Genomic DNA, 20,035 nt, shown 5'->3' with positions numbered 1-20,035 from the left:
TGTCCATCGGAAACGTTGCTTTTTTAAAATCAGAGCTTCTGAGTGTATGCACAGGGACTGTTAATTTGAGATAAAAGTAGCTACAGCCCTGACTTGTGGACGAGTCCACCCCAACTTGTGGCAATCCCCTGTGGTCCAGAGGGTCCTTAGTGGTCGAGTCCTCCAGAAGCACTTCTGACGGACTTGGACTTCCAACCTCTCAGTTAGCAGACGAGCACACTACTTACCCACAGGCTCATCAAATAAGACTCGTCTGTGCAGATGGCCAAATGTGTCTGTGTGCTGTCTGAACAAATGAAGCACCTCTATATGACACTCGTTTCCTACCCTGGAGACAGGAGACCTTACCTCAGCACCTCAGGCTCTCTGTAACTCTCCCAGAATTAACTGGCCGCCAAGGCCCAGGCTCTAGCCCCTCTGTTATCAGATGCACTAGTGCTCTAGGCACCAAGAACAAAGAAAGAGATGCCACCAGCCACATTGTGCCCCATCCCTGGCTGTAGGAGACACAGCACCCCTGAGAGTCTTTCTTAGGACAAAAGAATTACAATACACCCACAGAATCATATGGCATTGACCTGCCTCTGAAACTACCGGATAAAAACCAGGATAAATGTATACTGTTGCTAGTAAGCTATTCTTTGTGGGGATGATAGAAATGACTATCTCAAGGCCATGCATAGACATCACGAGTTTTTAAAAATGCAAGCCTGCAGGAAAGATAATAACCAATGTCCCAAACATCAGCAGTAACTGTACTAAGTGTGAGAGCATGGGGGGGGGGAGAAGGTGGGGGCAGGGGGCCGGACATAACACTGGCCTGCTCAGATGGCCACAGAAACTATGGCCTGAGCGACACTGAAAGGCAACTCAAGGAAAGGGCAGGGGGTCAGCAGGTATGGGACCCACGAACAGAGGGCGGGATAACAGGCTAGCTAGCCTTAGACATGGCTTTAGCCAAGGAAGGAGATGTGTGTCATTTTAGGCAGGGGATAATACTGTACCTTCATCTCAAATGGCACCGTACTGGACAGAACCATCATGAAGGCGCTGCAAGGGTTAACTGTCCTCTCCCAGGAGTTGCCCTAAAACTCAGGTGTAGATAACCCCCTGCAAGGTTGGCTAGAGCAATAGTTTGGGAGATGGAAAGGCCTTGCTTGGGAAGGTTGCTGTAGGAGTTCTTGTCCTAGTAGGGTGCTGTTTGTTTCCCATGCACTCAAGGCTTCCAATCAGCACCACTGCCAGCGAGCTGACTGCCAAGACTGATGACTGACTCCCCAAGCTCAACCAGCCTATCAGCCCCTCTAGCAGGGGGATCTAGACAGGTCGCAACAAGCCTTCCATAGGTCAGGGCAGACAGTTGCAGTGCTAGGCAGGGCCAACGCCCTCTCCAGCACAAAGCAGCTAGAACAAGCTATGCCTGCCTGTATCCCTAATGAATTAGAGCCCTGACTGACTCTGGGTGGGGAATGATAGGGATAGGGAAAGTTGCCTGACCGGTCTAACTCCTTGATTCCCAGCCAATCAGGGAATTAGGAACCACCGCTTAAAACAAACAAACAAACAAACCAACAAACCCAGCCCTGAATGCAACAGGCATCCAGTCATATAAATAGGGCCTGTCAGCTCCAGGGGAGGGCTCATTACTCTCAACCTTTAGTGGTACAGACCTGCTGGGGGTCTGCCCCCTGACTGGACTGTTTAATAAACCTGCTGTGCTGCCTCCTCCTCCCAGAAAGAGAGAAAGGTGGCATACTGAATGCCAGGAGTGGAAGAAACGCCAGCGCAAGTCTGATGGGTACACAGAGGCTGGTTTATACAATGTTTATCCTCAGAGTAATGAGAAGCCGCTGAAGCATTTGAACAATAACACGCACAGTTGTGTTTTAATGAAATCATCCTGGTTTCTCTGAAGAACCTCTCAGAGTGGAAGCCGGCTGCAGTCAGAGGGAGAGAGAGAGAGAGAGAGAGAGAGAGAGATTGAGATCATTCCGTTTCATATGTGGGCAGTGGGAGAGGATAGGGGATCTGAACTTATTTAGGAGATAAAATGAATGGGTTGTTGGTGCTGTTGTGTTTAGGTGCCATGACAGCTCCAACACTTAGTGACCCCAGGCACAGCGGAAGGAAACACTGCCTGGTCCTGCACCAGCCTCATGATTGTTGCTATGTCTGAGCCCACTGTTGCAGCCACTGTGAGAATCCATCTCCTTGAGGGTCTTTTTCTTTGACCCTCTACCGTAACAAGTATAATCTTTTTGAGGGACTTGTCTCTCCTGATAACATGTCAAAGGAGTTGATGATTAACTGGAACAAGAAGTTCTCATCTCTCACCAGTGTGATGCTGTGTACAAAAGACTGCTAGCTCCCTGAGGTTATTCTTATAACGCTATAACCTGGAAGGTCATAAGCACTGGGAAGGAGATGTCGAGGGCGAGATGCTGGGGAAACACCAGTGTGGGGAAGGGAGCTGGCTGCTGAATGTAGAATTCCGGAGTTCAGCGGAAAGGCCAGCTAGAGAAAACCCCTTGGGAGGTGTTGAGTTACTACGATGGTCACAGGTGGGATCAGGTAGTGAGGGGTTGACAGGATGAAGACATGAGGACAGAGCCTGCAGGGACACCAGCATTTAAAGGTCAGGCTCAGCAGGATGGGGTACCCATTCAAACACCCATCAATTATTGATGCATCAATTACTTATTAATAACCAACCACAATCACCAGACATTGTTTAAGATATAAGGATACACAGCAAACAGAATCATTAAGATCCCCACTGCCAAGAACCTTATGTTTTAGCAGGTAAACAAATTAAAAAGGGAAAAAGTAAATAATTTTGGATAAAGAAATTGAGCAGGCATTGTAACTCAACATTCCACAAGTGACACTGGCATTAGAAACTACCTAGAAGCCTAGGTAGAGAGCAAATGTTTTGAGAATGATGAGGGCAATGAATGTACAAATGTGCTTTACACAATTGATGTATGTATGGACTGTGGTAAGAGTTGTACGAGTTCTTAATAAAACAATATTAAAAAAAAGAAATTACCAAGAAAGTTGGAGAAAAATTATAATCTCCTTCCATTTACAGGAGTTGTTGTCATGGATTCAACTGTGTCCCTTCCCCAAAAGCTCGGCCTGATTCCCAGTACTGTGTAGCTATCTTCCACTTTGTGACAAGAAGCAGTTGTCTTCCAGTGTGTGGTGTGATTCCCCTCTATTCTGTATGTTATGAACTCTAACCTCTGCATGCTAATGAGGCAGGGGTTAGTGTGGAGTGGGTATAAGGTGGCATAGCCTTACAGGAGGGGATAATGTGAGCCATACGGCGTATCTCACAAAAAATGAAAGGTGCAAGAAGCAAGTGGGAGAGGAGAGGGATCTCCCGACCAAGAAAGTGGAACCCATCCTTTGGACACAGAGTCCTCGAAGAAACCAGGAACCAGAAGCTGAGCAGACCAGGATCTGCCCCCAGCCGATGGAGAGACAAGGCCTTCCCCTAAATTCAGCACTCTGAGCCTGGACCTCTTTAACGGTGCAAAGCTACCAAGGCCGTGAGGTGCTTTTGTCACAGCTGCACTAAGACCCTACTGGCTTTCCTGGGGAACTCAGCACCGAGTCAAACTGTACAGGGAACCTGCTGGGTTCTACCACATGGAAACACACCTTCCGTATTTCCAAATGACCCCTCCTACTTTACAACCAAGCCTGCCCGACTGAAAGCATCAGGCTCCTGGGACGGAGATGCTTCCATCTCGGTGTCTGTCCTCACTCTTGGTGTGGACCTGGCTCTAAGGGGCGTGTGCTGGGGCTGGCAGCTGAGGCAACTAGAGGAAACTTGAAGTGATGATGACATGGGAAGTAGTGGCTCTTAGGTGTCAAGTCTAGAACCGTGGCCTCTCTCAGGTAAAAGCGTCTAAAAAAAAAATCTTGTTTTGAAAACGCATGCCATTTTATCCAGAAGCTGCTAGTTAATTCATTTCTAAAAACAGGCACCATCAGACAGAAGTTCTAATATGTCCAGTGCTCAAGGGCCAACTCCACTGCTGAAGAAACTACTATACATCGCACTGAAGCAGCTTTCGGTCTGGGATATAAACCAGCACCTAGTGACAAAGAAGAAAAGTCTGGCTGCCACCATACAGATTCGGATGCTGATCCCAAGTGTTATGGAGCAGAACTGCTCCACAGGGCTGTGACCTTTGAGCGGGAGTGCTTGACTGGCAGTGGAATTTTTAAAACCTTTATCAATGATCTCCGGTTGCACTATGGTTAAAGTGCTCATCTGGGACCCAAAAGGTTGGGGGTTCTAACATCATAGCTACCCTTTGGGAGAAAGATGCACCCCTGTAGTCAAGATGCCTGCTCTGTCCTGTAAGGCTGAACAGGTCAGGACCAATGGAGCGACAGCGGTGGTTTGGGTGGAAATCTTCAGCAAAGCAGGGTGATGTGTAGGGTGGTGTTGGAGGAGGGAGGGTATACTATCAGTGCCACCCGAGGCCCAGGGAAAAGAAGAGGACCCAACCATGGGAGGGAGAGAGGGAGGGAGGAAGGAAGGGGGGCTGCTGAGGTGGTGCAGTGACGGCCGGAAGCGTGGGTGACAGCAGGTCAGTTGTACAGGGCCAACGCTGAAGTTGGGAGAACAAAGTACAGGTGACAGCAACAGTCCTAATTAGCAACATCCTGCAGTTTCTCATCATGTGAATTGGCATCCTCAAGAATGCTTACTTTAGTTTAGGGAATTTTCTAAGTTAAAAAAAAAAAGTTGAAATGACTCTTTATGTAAAATTTCCACTTCCCCCCTCCAAATTAGCTAACTTTAAGGCAGGGAGATGATCCAGGCGGGCCTGACCTAGTCACAGGAACCTTTACATCAGGGTTTCAAGGCAGAGGCTGCCCAGAGGTTGAAGTATTAAGGTTTCCATCAACAAGCCTCACAAATACATATAATTTTTAGACAATAAGTGAGCATTGTCATTGTGCAGACAAACTGACCACAAGTGGCACAACAGTGAAGCCCTCAGCTGCTTAGAAAGGCCAGTAGTTTAACCCCAGCTAGTAATTCTCAGGAGAAAGGGCAGGCAATGAGCTCCCACGAAGCTGTCAGCCTAGAAGAGCCTGCAGGGAGACCCTGCTCTGTCCCAGAGGGCCCCTCTTCACAGAGAGTCAGCTCGATGGAACCCAACAACAAGACATACAGTCATTTATTTCTTGCCTTTCTTGGACTACTGGAAAGATACAGTTTTAAAATGCTTGCTTACTCATCTTCTTTTGCAAACTTTCTTCACTCATTTGTGCCAAAGGCAAAGAATTCTTGATATGGGTTTGAATCCAAGTCAAACCATCTCTTTGAGCCTCAGCTTTGTCCTCTGAAAATCCCTCAGAGCTGTGCATTTGAAATGGCGTGCTAGTTAATACTTATTCTTGGAAACACAGCAGACACACAGGAAGGACATGATGCTCGTTAATAATGTTATTATTAATCCATCTTTGACCAAAAGGGCATTAAACAGCATGAAATATAAACCAATGGACAGGGAATCCAGGACGGATGGATAATCCCTTCTGGACCAGTGGTGAGAAAGGCAACACTGGGAGGGTGGAGTGGAAAGGGGGAACCGATTACAAGGATCTATATATAACCTCCTCCCTGGGGGACGGACAACAGAGAAGTGGGTAAAGGGAGACGTCGGACAGTGTAAGATATGACAAAATAATAATTTATAAATTTTCAAGGGTTCACGAGGGAGGGAATTCGGGGAGGGAGGGGAAAAATAAGGAGCTGATTACCAGGGGCCTAATGATGAAGGCAATGAATGTACAGATGTGCTTTACGCAACTGATGTATGTATGGATTGTGATAAGAGTTGTATGAGCCCCTAAATAATGATTTTTTTAAAAAGAAATATAAACCAATGGTAAAATAAAACCAAGCATACAAAAAAAAACCCACTCTGACATTTCATAATGAAAATACTTGGTTAAAAAATTTTTTTAAGTAAAAACCTAAACCTACTATGAATTCATTCCAATTCACAGCAACCATATAGAACAAAGCAGAACTGACCCTTTGGGTTTCCGAGGCTGTAAATCTTTAAGGGAGTGGAAAACCTCCAATTTCTCCCACGGAATAGTGGCCAACCTTTGGTTAGCAGACCAATGCTCATTCCACTATGCCACCTGGGCTCCTTACCTGATACTGAGCATATACATTTAATATGCATCACAACTTTAAGTCAGGAAGAATAGCTTTTCTCCTTAAAGAAGAAAAAAAAGACTAATTGTAAATTTATAGTTGTACAATCAGAAAATAACAGTTTTAGAGCATTTACGTTAACAGGCCCTCTGCATAAAGATGGGGAGAGGTTGTTCAATTGGATTAAAAACACCACAGAAAGCTGGAGTGACAACAGTAAAATTGGAAAGGGTTGTTATGATAAAAGAAGTGCATAAAGTTGGATCTTGTATTTTTTAATCCAATCACACAATCTCTGCCTTTTGATTAGACTAATCCATTTACACTTAATGTAATTACTGAGATGGTTGGATTAATATTTGCTATTTGCTAATTTTCTGACTCATGCCTTTTTGGTTCCCATTTATTAAAGAATTTAGAAGTTCTCCTTTTATACTTTTGTGTAAAATAGATATTCTTCAGGCATACCATTTTAATTCCTTTGCTATTTTACTATATATTTTTGGTTATTTTCTTAGTGGTGGCCCTAAGGGTTATAATTGCATATTAAATGATCAAGTGGAACTCTTAGTACATGAAATTACATCTAAAACATTTAAGCTAAGGAATAAATCTCAAGAAATATTATTTTTTTCACTATTAAATACTCAAGTTTTAAACATTTGTTTACTACATGCGAGGTACTGTGGACACAGCATTGCACCACGCAGATAAAACTCCCTGCCCTTGATGGGGATAGGAGACGAGAAACAATTTTTAAAGTGCATGTGGTATGTATATACGTGCATGTGTGTGCACAATACGTATGTATATATAGGTCTGTGTGTGTACTGATGTGAAGAGATGAGTATAAAAGTGGCAGGCTCTGGGAGAAAAATAAAGCATGCAAGGAGTGCAGCTGGGGTGGGGAACCTCTGACCTTTTACAGTGGATGACATTTGAAGCAAGCCTTAGGAAGAGATGAGGAAGGGAGCCATGCAGCATCTGGAGCACGAGTACGATGAGCAGAGGGAAGTGTCAAAGAGAGGTCCTGAAATGGGAATGTGCCTGGCAAAGTAGAGGAAGCAAAGCAAGGGATTTCCCCCACGGGGGGGGGGGGGGTGGGTGTGTGTGTGTGTGTGTGTGTGTGTGTGTGTGTGTGTGTGTGTGTGTGTGTGTGTCCTCAGCTCAGATTTGGAGCTCACAGGATCTCTTTGATGTAAAATATTGAGACTCACTTGGTCTTGGTGAGAGGGTGAGACAGACTGACCTTTCAAGTGTTGTGACCTCTCTGCAAACCTGCTTTCTCACCTCCTAATGAGGCTATATATTATATACTGTATACATTGTAATACATTAAGGGCTCTGATAAGCACTCAATAATCAGTAACTATTATGATAATAACATCTGGTGTTGGTTCTCCAGCTGTCTGCGTCTTCTGCACAAAAAGGAGGCCGAGCAAACGGAGAAATGAAAGGCAGCAGACTGTCCCCAACCTCCAGCAAGGCCTGAAGGGAGACGTTTAAGTTAAATGAAAATCAAAAAGCAAACACTGATGTGGGGAACATAAGACGAGCAAGTGCAAAAAGCAGTTGGGCGGAGAAATAAGAAGGCAGGAGTGGAATTTTCCCTCTAAAGGCGGCATTTGAAAACCAAGGTTCGGGGATTTGAGACTTGGCAAGAAACTCACAGTCTAGAGCAGTGGCTCTCAACCTTCCTAATGCCGCGACCCTCTTGTACAGTTCCTCTTGTTGTGGTGACCCCCCCCAACCATAAAATTATTTTAGTTGCTACTTCAGAACTGTCATTTTGCTACTGTGATGAATCGGGGGACCCCTGTGAAAGGGTCATTCGACCCCAAAGGGGTCTTGACCTACAGGTTGAGAACTGATGGTCTAGAGGAAGTCACAGCTTGTTAGGCTTCGGGGTCTACTTAATCAAAACGTTGCTATCTGAAAAAAGAGAGATCAAGCAAGTCCTGGGAGTGCAGTGGTGAAGTGCGCAGCTGCTAACGGAAAGGCTGGACTTCCCCAAGTGCTCTGAGGTAGGAAAATGGCAGCTTCTGCAAAGCCCTCAGCTACCGAACCCCTGGGGGGCAGGCAGCTCCACGGTCTTACTGGGTCCGTAGGAGTTGAAATCAACTCAATGGCACCTAACAACAACGACAAGGTGAAAAGTAAGTGTGTGTGCTATTTAAGCACCATAGCAACTTTAAAAAGATTTATCAAAGCATGCCACATAAGAGGAGCTAAAAAATTGTGTTGAATTTGCTAAATTCCTAGTCAATATAAACCCACTTGTCTATTTCAGGCTCTTCTTTCCAGCAAGTCCTCCCTGGAGGAAAGCGGAGTGGGGCCGTCCTCAACCAGGGGCTCAGCAGGCAGCCAGCTCATTTCCCAGTTCTGGTGTCTGAACAGTCACTGAGCTGGAGACAGGCCCAGCAGAGTCATGGTGGGACTTCTCTCAGACGTGAAGTGACAGCACCCCTAAGAAATGCAGACTGACTGCCCTATTGGACTCGTCTTGATCCTCAAATCTGTAGACACATCCACATGCTAGGCCGTCTAGCTGAAAATGGGGCCAAGTCAGCTTGGAAAAAGGAGCCTGGCGGTACTGCGGGTTTGGTACTGATCTGTCAAACTGCAAGGCAAGCAGTTCAAACCCACCCACTGCTCCATAGGAGAGAGAGGAGGCTCCGATATCAATTTACAGTCTCAAATCCAGTATCCATAAGGTCTCGATGAGTCAGAATGAACTCGACGGAAGAGGGTTTGGGCTTTGGTTCAGCCTAAAAGACTGAACCAAGGGGAAAAAGCTCAGATCTCAACTTCTGTCCCCCAAGGCCTTCCCTCTGTGGAAGCAGCATCTCAAACAAAGTGACTCAAAACAAAATGGAACATTTTAGCCCTGCCATCCACAAAATGCTGTTCGGATTACAAAGACGAGCACACTATCATTCCAGCTATCAAAGACCTCAGATCTAATCGAGAAACAATCACTAATATATTTTTTTCTTGAATATACTAATGTACAAGAGACTATGCTGGAGTTCCCCAGGTGCAGAGCCCCAAGTTGCTGCTTCATGGATGTGATATGCACGGAACACTATCAAATCAGTCCGGGCTTGAGCCAGGTACACCTCAGTGCCTTGTGTGCTGGCTGCTCCTGTCAGCGTACAGGACAAGCCAGGCTCATGGGGGGAGATACTTCTTAGACAGAAGCAACCCTCAGAGCCAGAACCACTGGAGTGGGGAACCACCCAATAGAGAGAGCACAAGCAAGTGATTGAGCGAATGAGCACTCCAGAGAGAGCGAGAGAGAGAGGGAGGAGTGAGCACACAAATGAATGCTGGGGTTTAAAGTTTAAAATGAGTAATAAGTAATAGCGCCCAATCAAATATAAAACCATAATAAATACAGAAATACACAACATGGTTAGGATTCTTATTCATTACTTTCTCGTGGGAAAATATTCTTGCCTCTTTTAAAGCACCTCCCACCCCACTTATCTTGTGATTTCATATTTTCATTTAAAAAGAATCTATCATCACTTAAATTTAAGGATGCTATTAAATTTAGCCTTTAAGAAGTCTAGCGATTTCAAGACAACAACAGCCTCTACTTACTGTGGATGTGATATTACATTATCATATGATTTTAGGCTTCCTCTGACTGAAGATTTTTCTCTCTCTTTTCTGTCAATAGTCCTTAAGTTTACAATATATCTGGTGCTGGTACATAAAGTCTGAGTAAGAGTTTTTAATGGGTATGGTACTAAGATATTTGATTTCTTTGCAAGTAGTCCCTATAATTAACAGCAGAACCCTATCATTACGTGGCTCGTTACATACTTTGATTTATGCTGGGAGTCAAATCTATACCCGAGAACACTGCCTCATACATTAGGCCCCTACAACTGCTATCTTATGTGTCATCTCCCCATCAGCATTTAAAAGGAACTTACTGTGCACATTAACCAAACATTTTCACACTGGCTTCTTTAAACCTGGACTAGAAAACCGGGCAAGTCCCATACCTACCCCTGACCTCTGAAGGTTCCCTCCTTCCCACAGGCCCAGTCTATCTGTCCTCCTCAATCTGGCCTTGCTGCTCTCCTGAGACGGACAACTGCAGTGGCCAGGCTTTTGGTCGACTAAGCACCCGTGAGCCATGGAATAGAGGTTCTGCCTGAGGTTGTCCCTTCTGAACCCTGTTACCAACACAACCTCCTTATACCTAGGCTTCGAAGCTCAGGGGGAGTCTATGTCTCAGCCAAACGTTAAGCATGTTGCCAATGTCCTCCACAAATTGGATCTCTACAGTGACAGAATATCCCTTCCAAACAACCAAATCCCACAACTCTTCCAGAACCCAGGCCAGGTGAGGGATTGCCAGCCCCCGCCCGCTCCCTCTTTCTGCAGTTTCCAAAGTCCCATCCAGTGAATCAACGATGGGAAAACAGTGTTGAGCTGTTAACAAACTTTGGGAAATAGCAGGTTAAAAAGTTAATTCCTCTTGCTGCTGGGATTCTCCCCAAATCCAGTCTGTTACCATCCATCTCCCAGGGGGGAGAATAGCTCTGCAGCTGGGAGGAGGGGGAGGGGAGGGCGCTGGGGCAGGTAACTGAGATTTGTGGTTAGCGAGCGCACGCATGTGTGTATATATGTGTGTGTGGTCTTCTTTTCAACATTTACCTGGCCTTCCTTTTCTTTTTCAAAACACAATTTGTGTGGTACCTGGCTCTCACTAGAAGGCTGTTCTCAGTGAAGGTTGGGTCCAGGAAGGAAGAAGAGATGAGAGCAGGCGTGGGCTGGAGGGGGTGAGGCAGAGGACCCAGATCTGCTTCTGAAGGCTCTGGCTTTGGAGAGATTATGTAGCCTTCACCCACCACACTCCCCATCTGTAAATGGACGCTGACAGCACTTATCACATAGATACTTGTGCACACCAGGTGCAACAACTGCGAGGCACCCAGGAAGAATTCCATGCATCCTAGTGACCATCCCTTGTGCTGCCACCATGGTTCTGGGATAGGGTGGTGGAACAGAGAGCAGAGGATGAGCAACTCAGAGGCTCCCAATCCTCGAGTAAGACTGACGTGGCCCATTTGCGCTTAAATGGCTTCACCTCCTAAAAGCTGTTGGGCTTGTGGACATGACTTACTTCTTTGTGCCTCAGTTCCCTTGTCTGCGAAATGGGAAGGATGACTTGTCACTTCACAGGAGTGTTGTAAAACCTGACACTTGGGTGGCTGGGACATGGGCCCAGAGTGAATGTGTAGATCCCAGGGGGAACCAGTGAAGATGGTTTCTAAACAGAGAGCCAGTCACCTGAGAGGATCCTTTCTGACTATTGCCACCCCCTCACCACTGTCCCATGTCCTCCCTCACTCCTGCACAGGCACCACGTTCTTCCCCAGCCACACCACGCTTCTCACGCCCAAACATCAGCCCCTAGTGCCAGCAGAACAAAGCCTATTAAATTCCCTCCCCACACACAGTCCTCCTCCCCGTCGGTGTCTCAGGGGGGGCAGTGCAATCTGGGGAGTCGTTCTGCACTCCGCCCCCCGGCATTTTCTGAGTAGTCCAGCTGCAGATATCCTGTCACAGTCTGGGCAGCAGGAGAAATGGAATGATGTACCCTCTTCCCAATTCCAGTCCTCACTTTAACTCCTGGCTATGATTTTACCTTGGGCTTTCCTGGCCGATTAAAAGAGTAATTAAAGAGAAATTAGCTTGGGACTAAAAAACAAACAATACTTTTGCTAGACTCAAGTCAAGCAATATACTGTCGCTGGGAGCAACATACCTGTTCTCAATTAGAGTGCACACACTGAGTGTGTCACACAGAGCACAGGGCCCGGCATGCCACCTTGGCCCTGCCGTGCGCATCAACCACGGGTAGGGGTTATAAATCTGATGGATGAGTCTGAGAATCTGGGGGGACACTGTAGTGTCCACCTCCAGAGGAGGACCATTACAGACACAGCCCAGGATTTGTTCCACAAGCACATCCCCCAAGAAGGCCAACAGTCAGGGCCTCTCAGGGACTGACCAGGCAGCTTGACATATCGACGCTGGCCAGACAGGACTGTAGCACAGTGCCGGCAAGCTGACCTGCTTGCTCACTGTTTTGGTTTCATATTTTGGTACAAAAATATAAAAATGCACGGTTTCTGAGGAAGTGAAGTGGATCCAGGTTGGACAAATCCATCTATCTGCCCCCCACTACCCCAGAGTCCAGAGGATAGGCTGCTCTTGGCCATGTGCAGGTGATCACGTCTTCAAGTAGGTCACCCTCCAACTGCAGGGTGGGACACAGAGGCAAGTGGGGGGTGGGGACAGCTCCCTACCCTGTTTCTGACAGCAAACATTTCAAGGTACTGGCCCAGTAGAGCCCGATAGTCAAGGAGAAGCATTCCTACCAGTCCTGAATCATGCTTCCCCAGGATAAAGCACCCCCCCCCCAACCATGCAGCCCGTGTGGGGCAGGAGCACAGGCTTCCACAGGGCTCCCCAGACCATCCCTTCTGCTGTGCGGTGTTGTGCTATGCAGGCAGGTAGGCAGGAGGCTCAGGAGAGCGCAAGCAGCTAGCTATCTGCACTTGGGCAGCAAGGCTTTCTGGCTGGCTGCCCAGATTGTCTAGCTCTGCACAGAGCTCTTCAGCCTTTTAGGGCTGCTGCAGAGAAAACCATTCGTAACTAGCACTTCTCCATCCTGGCAAGAGTGCCTAATTTCCAGAAAGCATCGTGGCCAAGCAAGGAATGCTTTAAAACCACACACACACACACACACACAACACACACACACACACACACACTTCTCCCCCCAAAACGGCAACAAGGGGCATGGATTTTTAATAGGCAAAATACCTGAACGCATCCCAATTGGGTAATTAAAAGCATACACTCTGCATCTTTTCACGTCATAAGTTACCGCCCAGATGCATGCTCTGCACAACAGAGAGCATGCATGCATGCTTCTTTTAATCAAGCCATTCGAGCAAGTTCACTAGGCACAGGAGACACGCGTGTCAGTGTCGATGCCACACACAGGATTTCAGCACAACATTCATGCAGCAATTTCTGACAAGTACCCTTTTACATGCTTTAGAAATTACATTTCCAAAGAACTATTTAAGCTGACCATTTAAAATCGGGACCATCTTTATGGCATTCATGTCTATTTAAAGGAAGTTTATTGTATGTTATTTTACAAAGGATAATCTCCTCACAAATGTGCCATTTCTTGAAAGCTAATTTGTAAAAATGTAGTGTCCTCATTGGACTGGCTCAAAGCAAGGAAATCTGTAAAATCTGTCTGAGGGACAAACAAACAAACAAAGCTGCCCGGCCAATACCCCTCCAACAGCCTTCCTAGGTCTAGCTAGACCAGCGGGTCTCAAACCTGTGAGTCATGACCCCTTTGCGGAGGGTGTCAAACGACCCTTTCACAGGGGTCGCCTCAGACCACCAGAAAACACATATTTCTGATGGCCTTAGGAACCGAGACATTGCTCCTCTGTCTCTAGGTGGGCCCACCCACATGCAGATATGCCCACAGACGAGTTCCCGGCATGAAGACTATTACCCATGCCTACATCATGCTTCAAGACAAAATTTCATTTATTTGTCATTAGAAATAAATATTTCACAATATAATTACATATTGTTTTGTGATTCATCACTATGCTTTCATGATGTCCAATTTGTAACAATGAAAATACATCATGCATATCAGATATTTACATGATGATTCATAACAGTAGCAAAATTACAGTGATGAAGTAGCAATGAAAATAATTTTATGGTTGGGGGGGGTCACCATATGAGGAACTGTATTAAAGGGTTGTGGCATTAGGAAGGTTGAGAACCACTGGTCTTGACTATCTTGTCATACATGTCATAACCTGCTAAGGGTCTTAAGTCACTAATATCTACTAGGATGCCAGCTGCCATCCAGCATTCCCAGTACTCTGCCAAAGGGGTTCCCTGTAGCTCACAGAAACAGTTGGCTAAACTTCCAAACACTCGCTGCCAGTGTTCATTCTGACCCAGAGCTGGGATGAAAGGTAATAATCCATTCTTGAAATCACAAGCAGCCAAAGCAAGTTCAAAGAAAAGGTTCCAGGGTTGTTCCTTATCATCACCTCCGCCCCCAGTTCTCCTAGGTCCAAGGCTCCCGATTCCTGTTTTCTCCCCAGGCTTCTGATGCTCTGGTACAGTAGTCTTTGCTTGCTCCCTCCTCCAATCTTAATCGTCTTATCTGCTACTTTGATATGTGGAACGGCCTTCCACTTTACAGCCAATCTATTTTCTTGCTTAGAAAAAAATCATCTCTCGTGCTCCCTTTATACAATACACCCCATGGAACAGTAAACAGGAGCATACAACCTAAGTGTGATTCTCAGTCCACTGGGGTAGGCCCCAGAGGCCCATCCATAGTTTCTTAAGGGGCTTGAGACTGGAAAGTGTGACACTGTTAGGAAAGCTACATGACGCCCCAAAGGGTCTAGGGACAGGGGTCCTCCAACTACAGCCTGTGGGCCACATGTGACCCGCCGAGGATATTTATCCAGGCTGCCGGTGCTTTTGTCCCATTTTGTTTTTTACTTCAAAATAAGATACATGCAGTGTGCATAGGAATTTGTTCATAGTTTTTCTATAAACTATAGTCCGGCCCTCCCACAGGTCTGAGGGACAGTGAACTGGTGCCCTGTTCAAAAAGTTTGAGGAGCCCTGGTCTAGGCACTCATACCCAATGATGGACACAGGACTCCGCTTCCACTAGGGATCCTGTTTTAATTGTAAAATTAGCATCACTTTCTTATGTCCAACCAGAGTCAATTTACTTGGGGGGGGGGAGGAAATAAATGCCAATTGTATGGAACCCTGCCCATTCTCTGTCAGTGCTGCAGGGATTTCATCGCTGCCCTTTCTTTCCAGGGGCAAGCCTCATCCTCCTGAGGAAAAAGGCTGCCTGCCCTCCTCCACCCCTGCCGCCCTCCGCTAGCTTGGACCTGGAAGTGCGCCAGATGACAGAATGGGAAAAGCACACTTGTATCTCCCCAGAGCTGGCCGTTTAACAGGGGAAGGGGTGGGGAAGGGAAGAATGCCGTAACGCTTCATCCAGCCTCCACGAGATTCCCCTCCCCACCAATCACCCAGTATCAAACGAAACTTATTCTTCATGCGGGGTGCTTCAATGGCACTATCCCCAAATTCCTGAGCCAGCTAAGTATAAACTGTTACTCGTCTTTGTAAAGGTGTTAAATAATATACCACTTAAGAAAGAACAAGCAGGAACATTGTCGGGAGGAGAAAATCAGCACTGAGATGGACACCCGAAATGTTGACACCCAATGAGGAACGGTCTGGACGCAGCCTCAAGACCACATCTCAGTGCCAGCTCCTTCACATCACAACCTAGCAATCAGTGGAGGGTGGAGGTTTGACTAAGAGTTAAACCCCTCCCTCCCCCACCCTGGGCTGACACACACCTGGGGACCATAATCCTGCACTAGCTTGAGGAACCGCTGGCTGTAAGAAATCATTCTGGAGTCACTGTAAGTATGATTTAACTTAGCCAGTAACCTACAGCTACCATTTTCTGGCCTGTCAATTTCCTGTGGCCCAAAAGGAGAAAGAAAAACAGTCTAAGAACCTCTCTACTAATGACAACACAAGCATTAGAAACTTCTAGATCAACAAAGTAAAACTGCTCTGACCTTTATTACCTCCTGTAACTCAGAACAATACCATTAATTCAGGTAACAGTCACTTAAACCCCCTATTTGCATCCTTTCCCCTAACAAAGCCTCCTAAAGGTACACACAGAAAGGTGAACAGACTCCCCCAAAGACCGACTTTCTCCTGGGTGTCCTCAGCCAGCTCAGTTCCCCTGGCCTGGGGTGAGGGTTCTCATGTATTCCTTCACTGGCCACCGAGGGAGGTCTGCAGTGCCACTAAGCCACCAGCCACCGAGGTCTCCAAAGCCACTCAAGCTAGATTTGCAACACCTCAACTGAGCCCCGTGGTTACTCGGGTTCTAAATGCAAAAAATAACTTGCTTTAAAGCAGCCGTGTGAGGAGTCAAATTACACTCGAGGGTATGTACAAGCTTCTACACGGCGCTGATCCCCACACTGGTGACATAGAACGGGCCAAGGGTCGCTGGAGCGGACACCAGATGCAGGGGCCGGTACACCTGCGCAGCACAATGAAGACCAGCCCCAGGCTCCTGACGCCCTAAGTTGGCCATTCTCCCAGCACCATTTTGCGTTCAGCATCTGCAGTTCGGTCGTGCCTAGAAATTAACGGCGCAGACCACTCAAATGGAGGTTCAATGGAGGCGAAGGTTGGAGCCAGTGTATCGAATTTCGTGGGGAGTCACGGCCAGAAATGCACGGGGCGGGCGGATGGGGGGCGCCGGGCCCCCAGCAGGGGTCTAGGCAGACCCTCGAAGCTCCCCTACCTCGCCAGGTCCCGCGCGGGGGAAGTCCCCGACACGCACCCCTGGCCACTTCCACGGCTCCGACTCAGTTGCTAATAAAATCTCGCTGGCAAGGTAGAGGTGCGAACGGGGCACTGCGGGGCGCAGAGGCGGCACTGGGGTGGCCTTATCAGATGACCGGGCAGCGGCCGCCAGCTCCACGTCTCGGCAGTGGGGCTCCGCTAGCCACGGTCGCCGTATAACAGGCTCGCGGGAGGACCTGGGGGCCTTGGCCACCGCCCCCCCCCAAACAAACCAAACCAAACCAGGTGCAGGTCCGAAACCTCAAAGCCCTTAGGGTTCAAGCTTGTCATCGAAACGCAAAGGACGGCGCGGCTGGGACCCAATCTCACCAACTGCATTGGTGTCCGAAAAGAAAACAAAATGAAGGTGGGGAAAAAAAAGATGCCTTTCAACCCGAACCGTGGATTCCAATCGCGTTGCAGCTGAGGGTGCACTCGATAAACCCTCGATCTCTGCCCCAACCGGACCGGCCAACAGCAGCAACCGAACCCCAAACGCCCCACTTCCCCGGAGCCGAGGCGCAGGGACTCCCCGAGCCGAGGGGCATCTCTCCCGAGCGAGGACCACGGCCCGGGCGGCGGAGCATCTCCCGGGGGCCCAGGAGCGCCGCCTCGGGGCGAGGACCACGCCAGGGCCGCCGAGCGCGGCCGCGAGCGCGGAGCATCCTCCCGGGGCCTGCGCGCATCTCCCCGGGCTAGGAGCCGGCCGGCGGCGGGCGGCTGCGCCCGCGCCCCTGGCTGCCCAGCCCGCAGAGCCGCGCGGGCCTGCGGTTGGGCCGGCCGAACAAAGGCGCGGAGCCGGCGGCGGCGCTCACCTGGGCTCGGGCCCCGGCGGCTCCGCGGGGCTGCGGCGGCGCGGGCCGGACGGCGGGCGGCCGGGGGAGGTGCGGGCGGGCGGGCGGCGGGGGCGCGCTCGGCCCGGGCGCCGCGGGCGGGCGGGCGGCGGCGCGGCCCAGCGGGTCCAGGTCCGGCCGGAGACGCCGCGGCGCCCTCTCCTCGCGGCGGGCGACGGATGGCGAGTCCCGGCGACGGTGGCGGCAGCGGCGCCTGAGGGGCGCGGGGCCGGCTCCGCTCCTCCGCCAGTGGCTCGAGGCCCGCGGCGGCTTCTGAGGGAGCTCGGCCGGCGTGGGGACGACCCAGGTGGCGGCGGTGGGCTGCGGCGCGGCGCTCAGGGCTGCGGCGCGGCAGAGCTGGCGGCGACGGCTGCAGCTCCCGGGGCCGGCGCGCTGAGGTGCGGAGCGGCCACCGCGGCCATTTTGTTGCTCTAACTGACAAGAAGCCCCCCTCCCCCCGCGCCAGCCAGACGCGGCGCTCGCGCCCGGCCCCGCCCCGCCCCGCACGGGCCGCGAACAGGAAGTCGTCCAGGTCCCCGACACGTGACTCCAGTATATCTGCATACCGAAGGGCGAACGAGCCAATCTGTGTGCGACCCCTGAGCTCCGCCCCCGAGCGCCTCTCTCCGGCCCATTGGTCGCTCCCGTACAGGCCACGCCTCCTCTTTCCTCCTTAATACCCGTTCGCGCTGCGATTCCCCAGACCAAACGGGTAACGCGCCGTGCGCTTCCATGGGCGCGCTCACAGTTTTCGCGCTCCTGCGGGGGCTTTGTGGGGACCTGCGCAGTGTACCTCTCCACGTCGCTCTCCGTGTCCTTTCCCTCCCCCGGCTGCCGCGGCTTCGCGTCACGGCTAGAAGGGCCACGGGCTCAGGCCTGCACGTCCAGCCCCCTGGGCTCGCCCAGCCGGGATCCTGCGCGGATCTCCCCACCCCGCCCGGCAGCGCGTACGCTCACTGCAGCCGCGCACTCGCCCGCGCCCTCCCCGCTGTGCACAGACACGTACACGCCAGCCGGTCCCGGGAACATGCTCCCCGCCGCGCGCGCAGCCGCTCCCGAGGGGCGCCCTGCTGCGAGCCAAACAAGCCGTGCTGCTGCAAAACAGCGTCCCCCCTACCCCCGGGACGTCCATCTCCCCGGAGCGCAAACCGCCCTGCCCCCACCTGGCCCATCCCATCAGCCCCTCCTGGGGCTCGGGATCCTTGTAGCGGGTTCCCACGTCTCAGCCCCTCCCGTATGCATTGTCCACTAACCATAATAAGGTCAGGTGCACCATTTTAATTTGGAAAGCCCCTGTTTACATCTCGCTTCTAGCCACGGGAGCCCAGGGCCACCTCCATTTTCCAAGGAGGTCGCACAGCAGGCTCGGCTTGCCCCCCCACCCACCAACTCACCCCGCAACCGCACGGGCCTCCGTGGTTGGTGTGGAGTGAGGTCATTCCCAGTCTACGCGTCCTGGTCTTGAAGGGAGGATAATAACACGCTACATTGTTCACAATGCAAATTTGTTACCGCAAGTGTCACGCTTTGAAATGTCTATGGAATCGCCCCAGTTCTTCCCCTTCAGGGTCCCCTGAGCTGGTGCACGCCTTCTCGCCCGTCCTCCCGCAGTCACTCACACCATCAGCCTCAGATGTCTGCTGGGGTAATGTCTTACCCCTCCCCTCCGTCTCTTCTGAGAAACCCAGAGCCAGGCGCCACAAACCAGAGCTCCGGGCCTGTGCCCCTCGGCGGGCTATTGAACGTTTTATTTATTGCGACTCAACATTCATTTAATTCTTGGCTGTGAAGAAGGGCATCGTTTGTATTTCGACAAGCTAGAGGCACCATCAAGTGCTCCTGGAAAGCGTGGAAATTAACATCTTTAATCGAAGTCGGATCCACGAAGCAGGTTGCACAATCGAAGCGCACCCTGGGTATCTGGACCAACCCAGAATGGCAATAGACAGACCATCACCTGCGGGCAGAGGGGGAAGGAACAAAACCGACATTAGTCAGTATTTTTCTTTAACATTGAATGCATGGCGTTCACCTCTCTTCTCTCCAGTTCCTCATCCCCTTCTCCCCCTCCCTCAACTTCAACCAGGCAAAATAACCGCCTTCAAGGAGAAATGCCTGAAAGAGGCAGTTGTCTAGATCTGCTCTTCCAAACCGAAAGCTAGACTCGGGGGTTGAGGGAGTTTGCCTGTGGCGGGCGCCAAGGGCATATGAAGTTAGGGCCACCCAGTTATATGAAGGCAGAGACGGTGATCTTGAGTGGGAAGGCTGCAGACATCTGTTAGTGGCTCGATGGCTTTGATAAAATAGGAGTGAGGACCCCAGGCGTTCCTATTTGGGGGTCTCTCATCCCCTTATTGAAGGAGCCCTAGTGGCTCAACGGGGTGTGCATTGAACAGCTAACCACAGGGCTAGTCTTTCAAAGCCACCAGCTGCTCTGTGGACGATTTACCATCTAAGAAACCCACAAGGGCACTCCTGCCCTGCCCAGTAGGGTCACTGTGAGTTGGAATTG

General features: G+C 49.9%; 1 protein-coding gene across 2 annotated transcripts in view; it reads right to left on the bottom strand.

Moving 5' to 3' along the window:
• The window catches only part of TNRC6C (trinucleotide repeat containing adaptor 6C), a 90,802-nt gene extending 73,222 nt beyond the window's left edge, over window positions 1-17,580 (bottom strand). For both annotated transcript variants that reach the window (XM_075562276.1, XM_075562277.1), the window contains exon 1: window positions 17,506-17,580. The gene's annotated coding sequence lies outside the window, so the exon portion shown is untranslated. The remainder of the gene's footprint in view (window positions 1-17,505) is intronic.
• Window positions 17,581-20,035: the final 2,455 nt, after the last annotated feature.

This window comes from Tenrec ecaudatus, chromosome 10, assembly GCF_050624435.1.
Source record: "Tenrec ecaudatus isolate mTenEca1 chromosome 10, mTenEca1.hap1, whole genome shotgun sequence".
NCBI lineage: Eukaryota > Metazoa > Chordata > Mammalia > Afrosoricida > Tenrecidae > Tenrec > Tenrec ecaudatus.
This window is presented reverse-complemented; position numbering and strand designations above follow the sequence as displayed.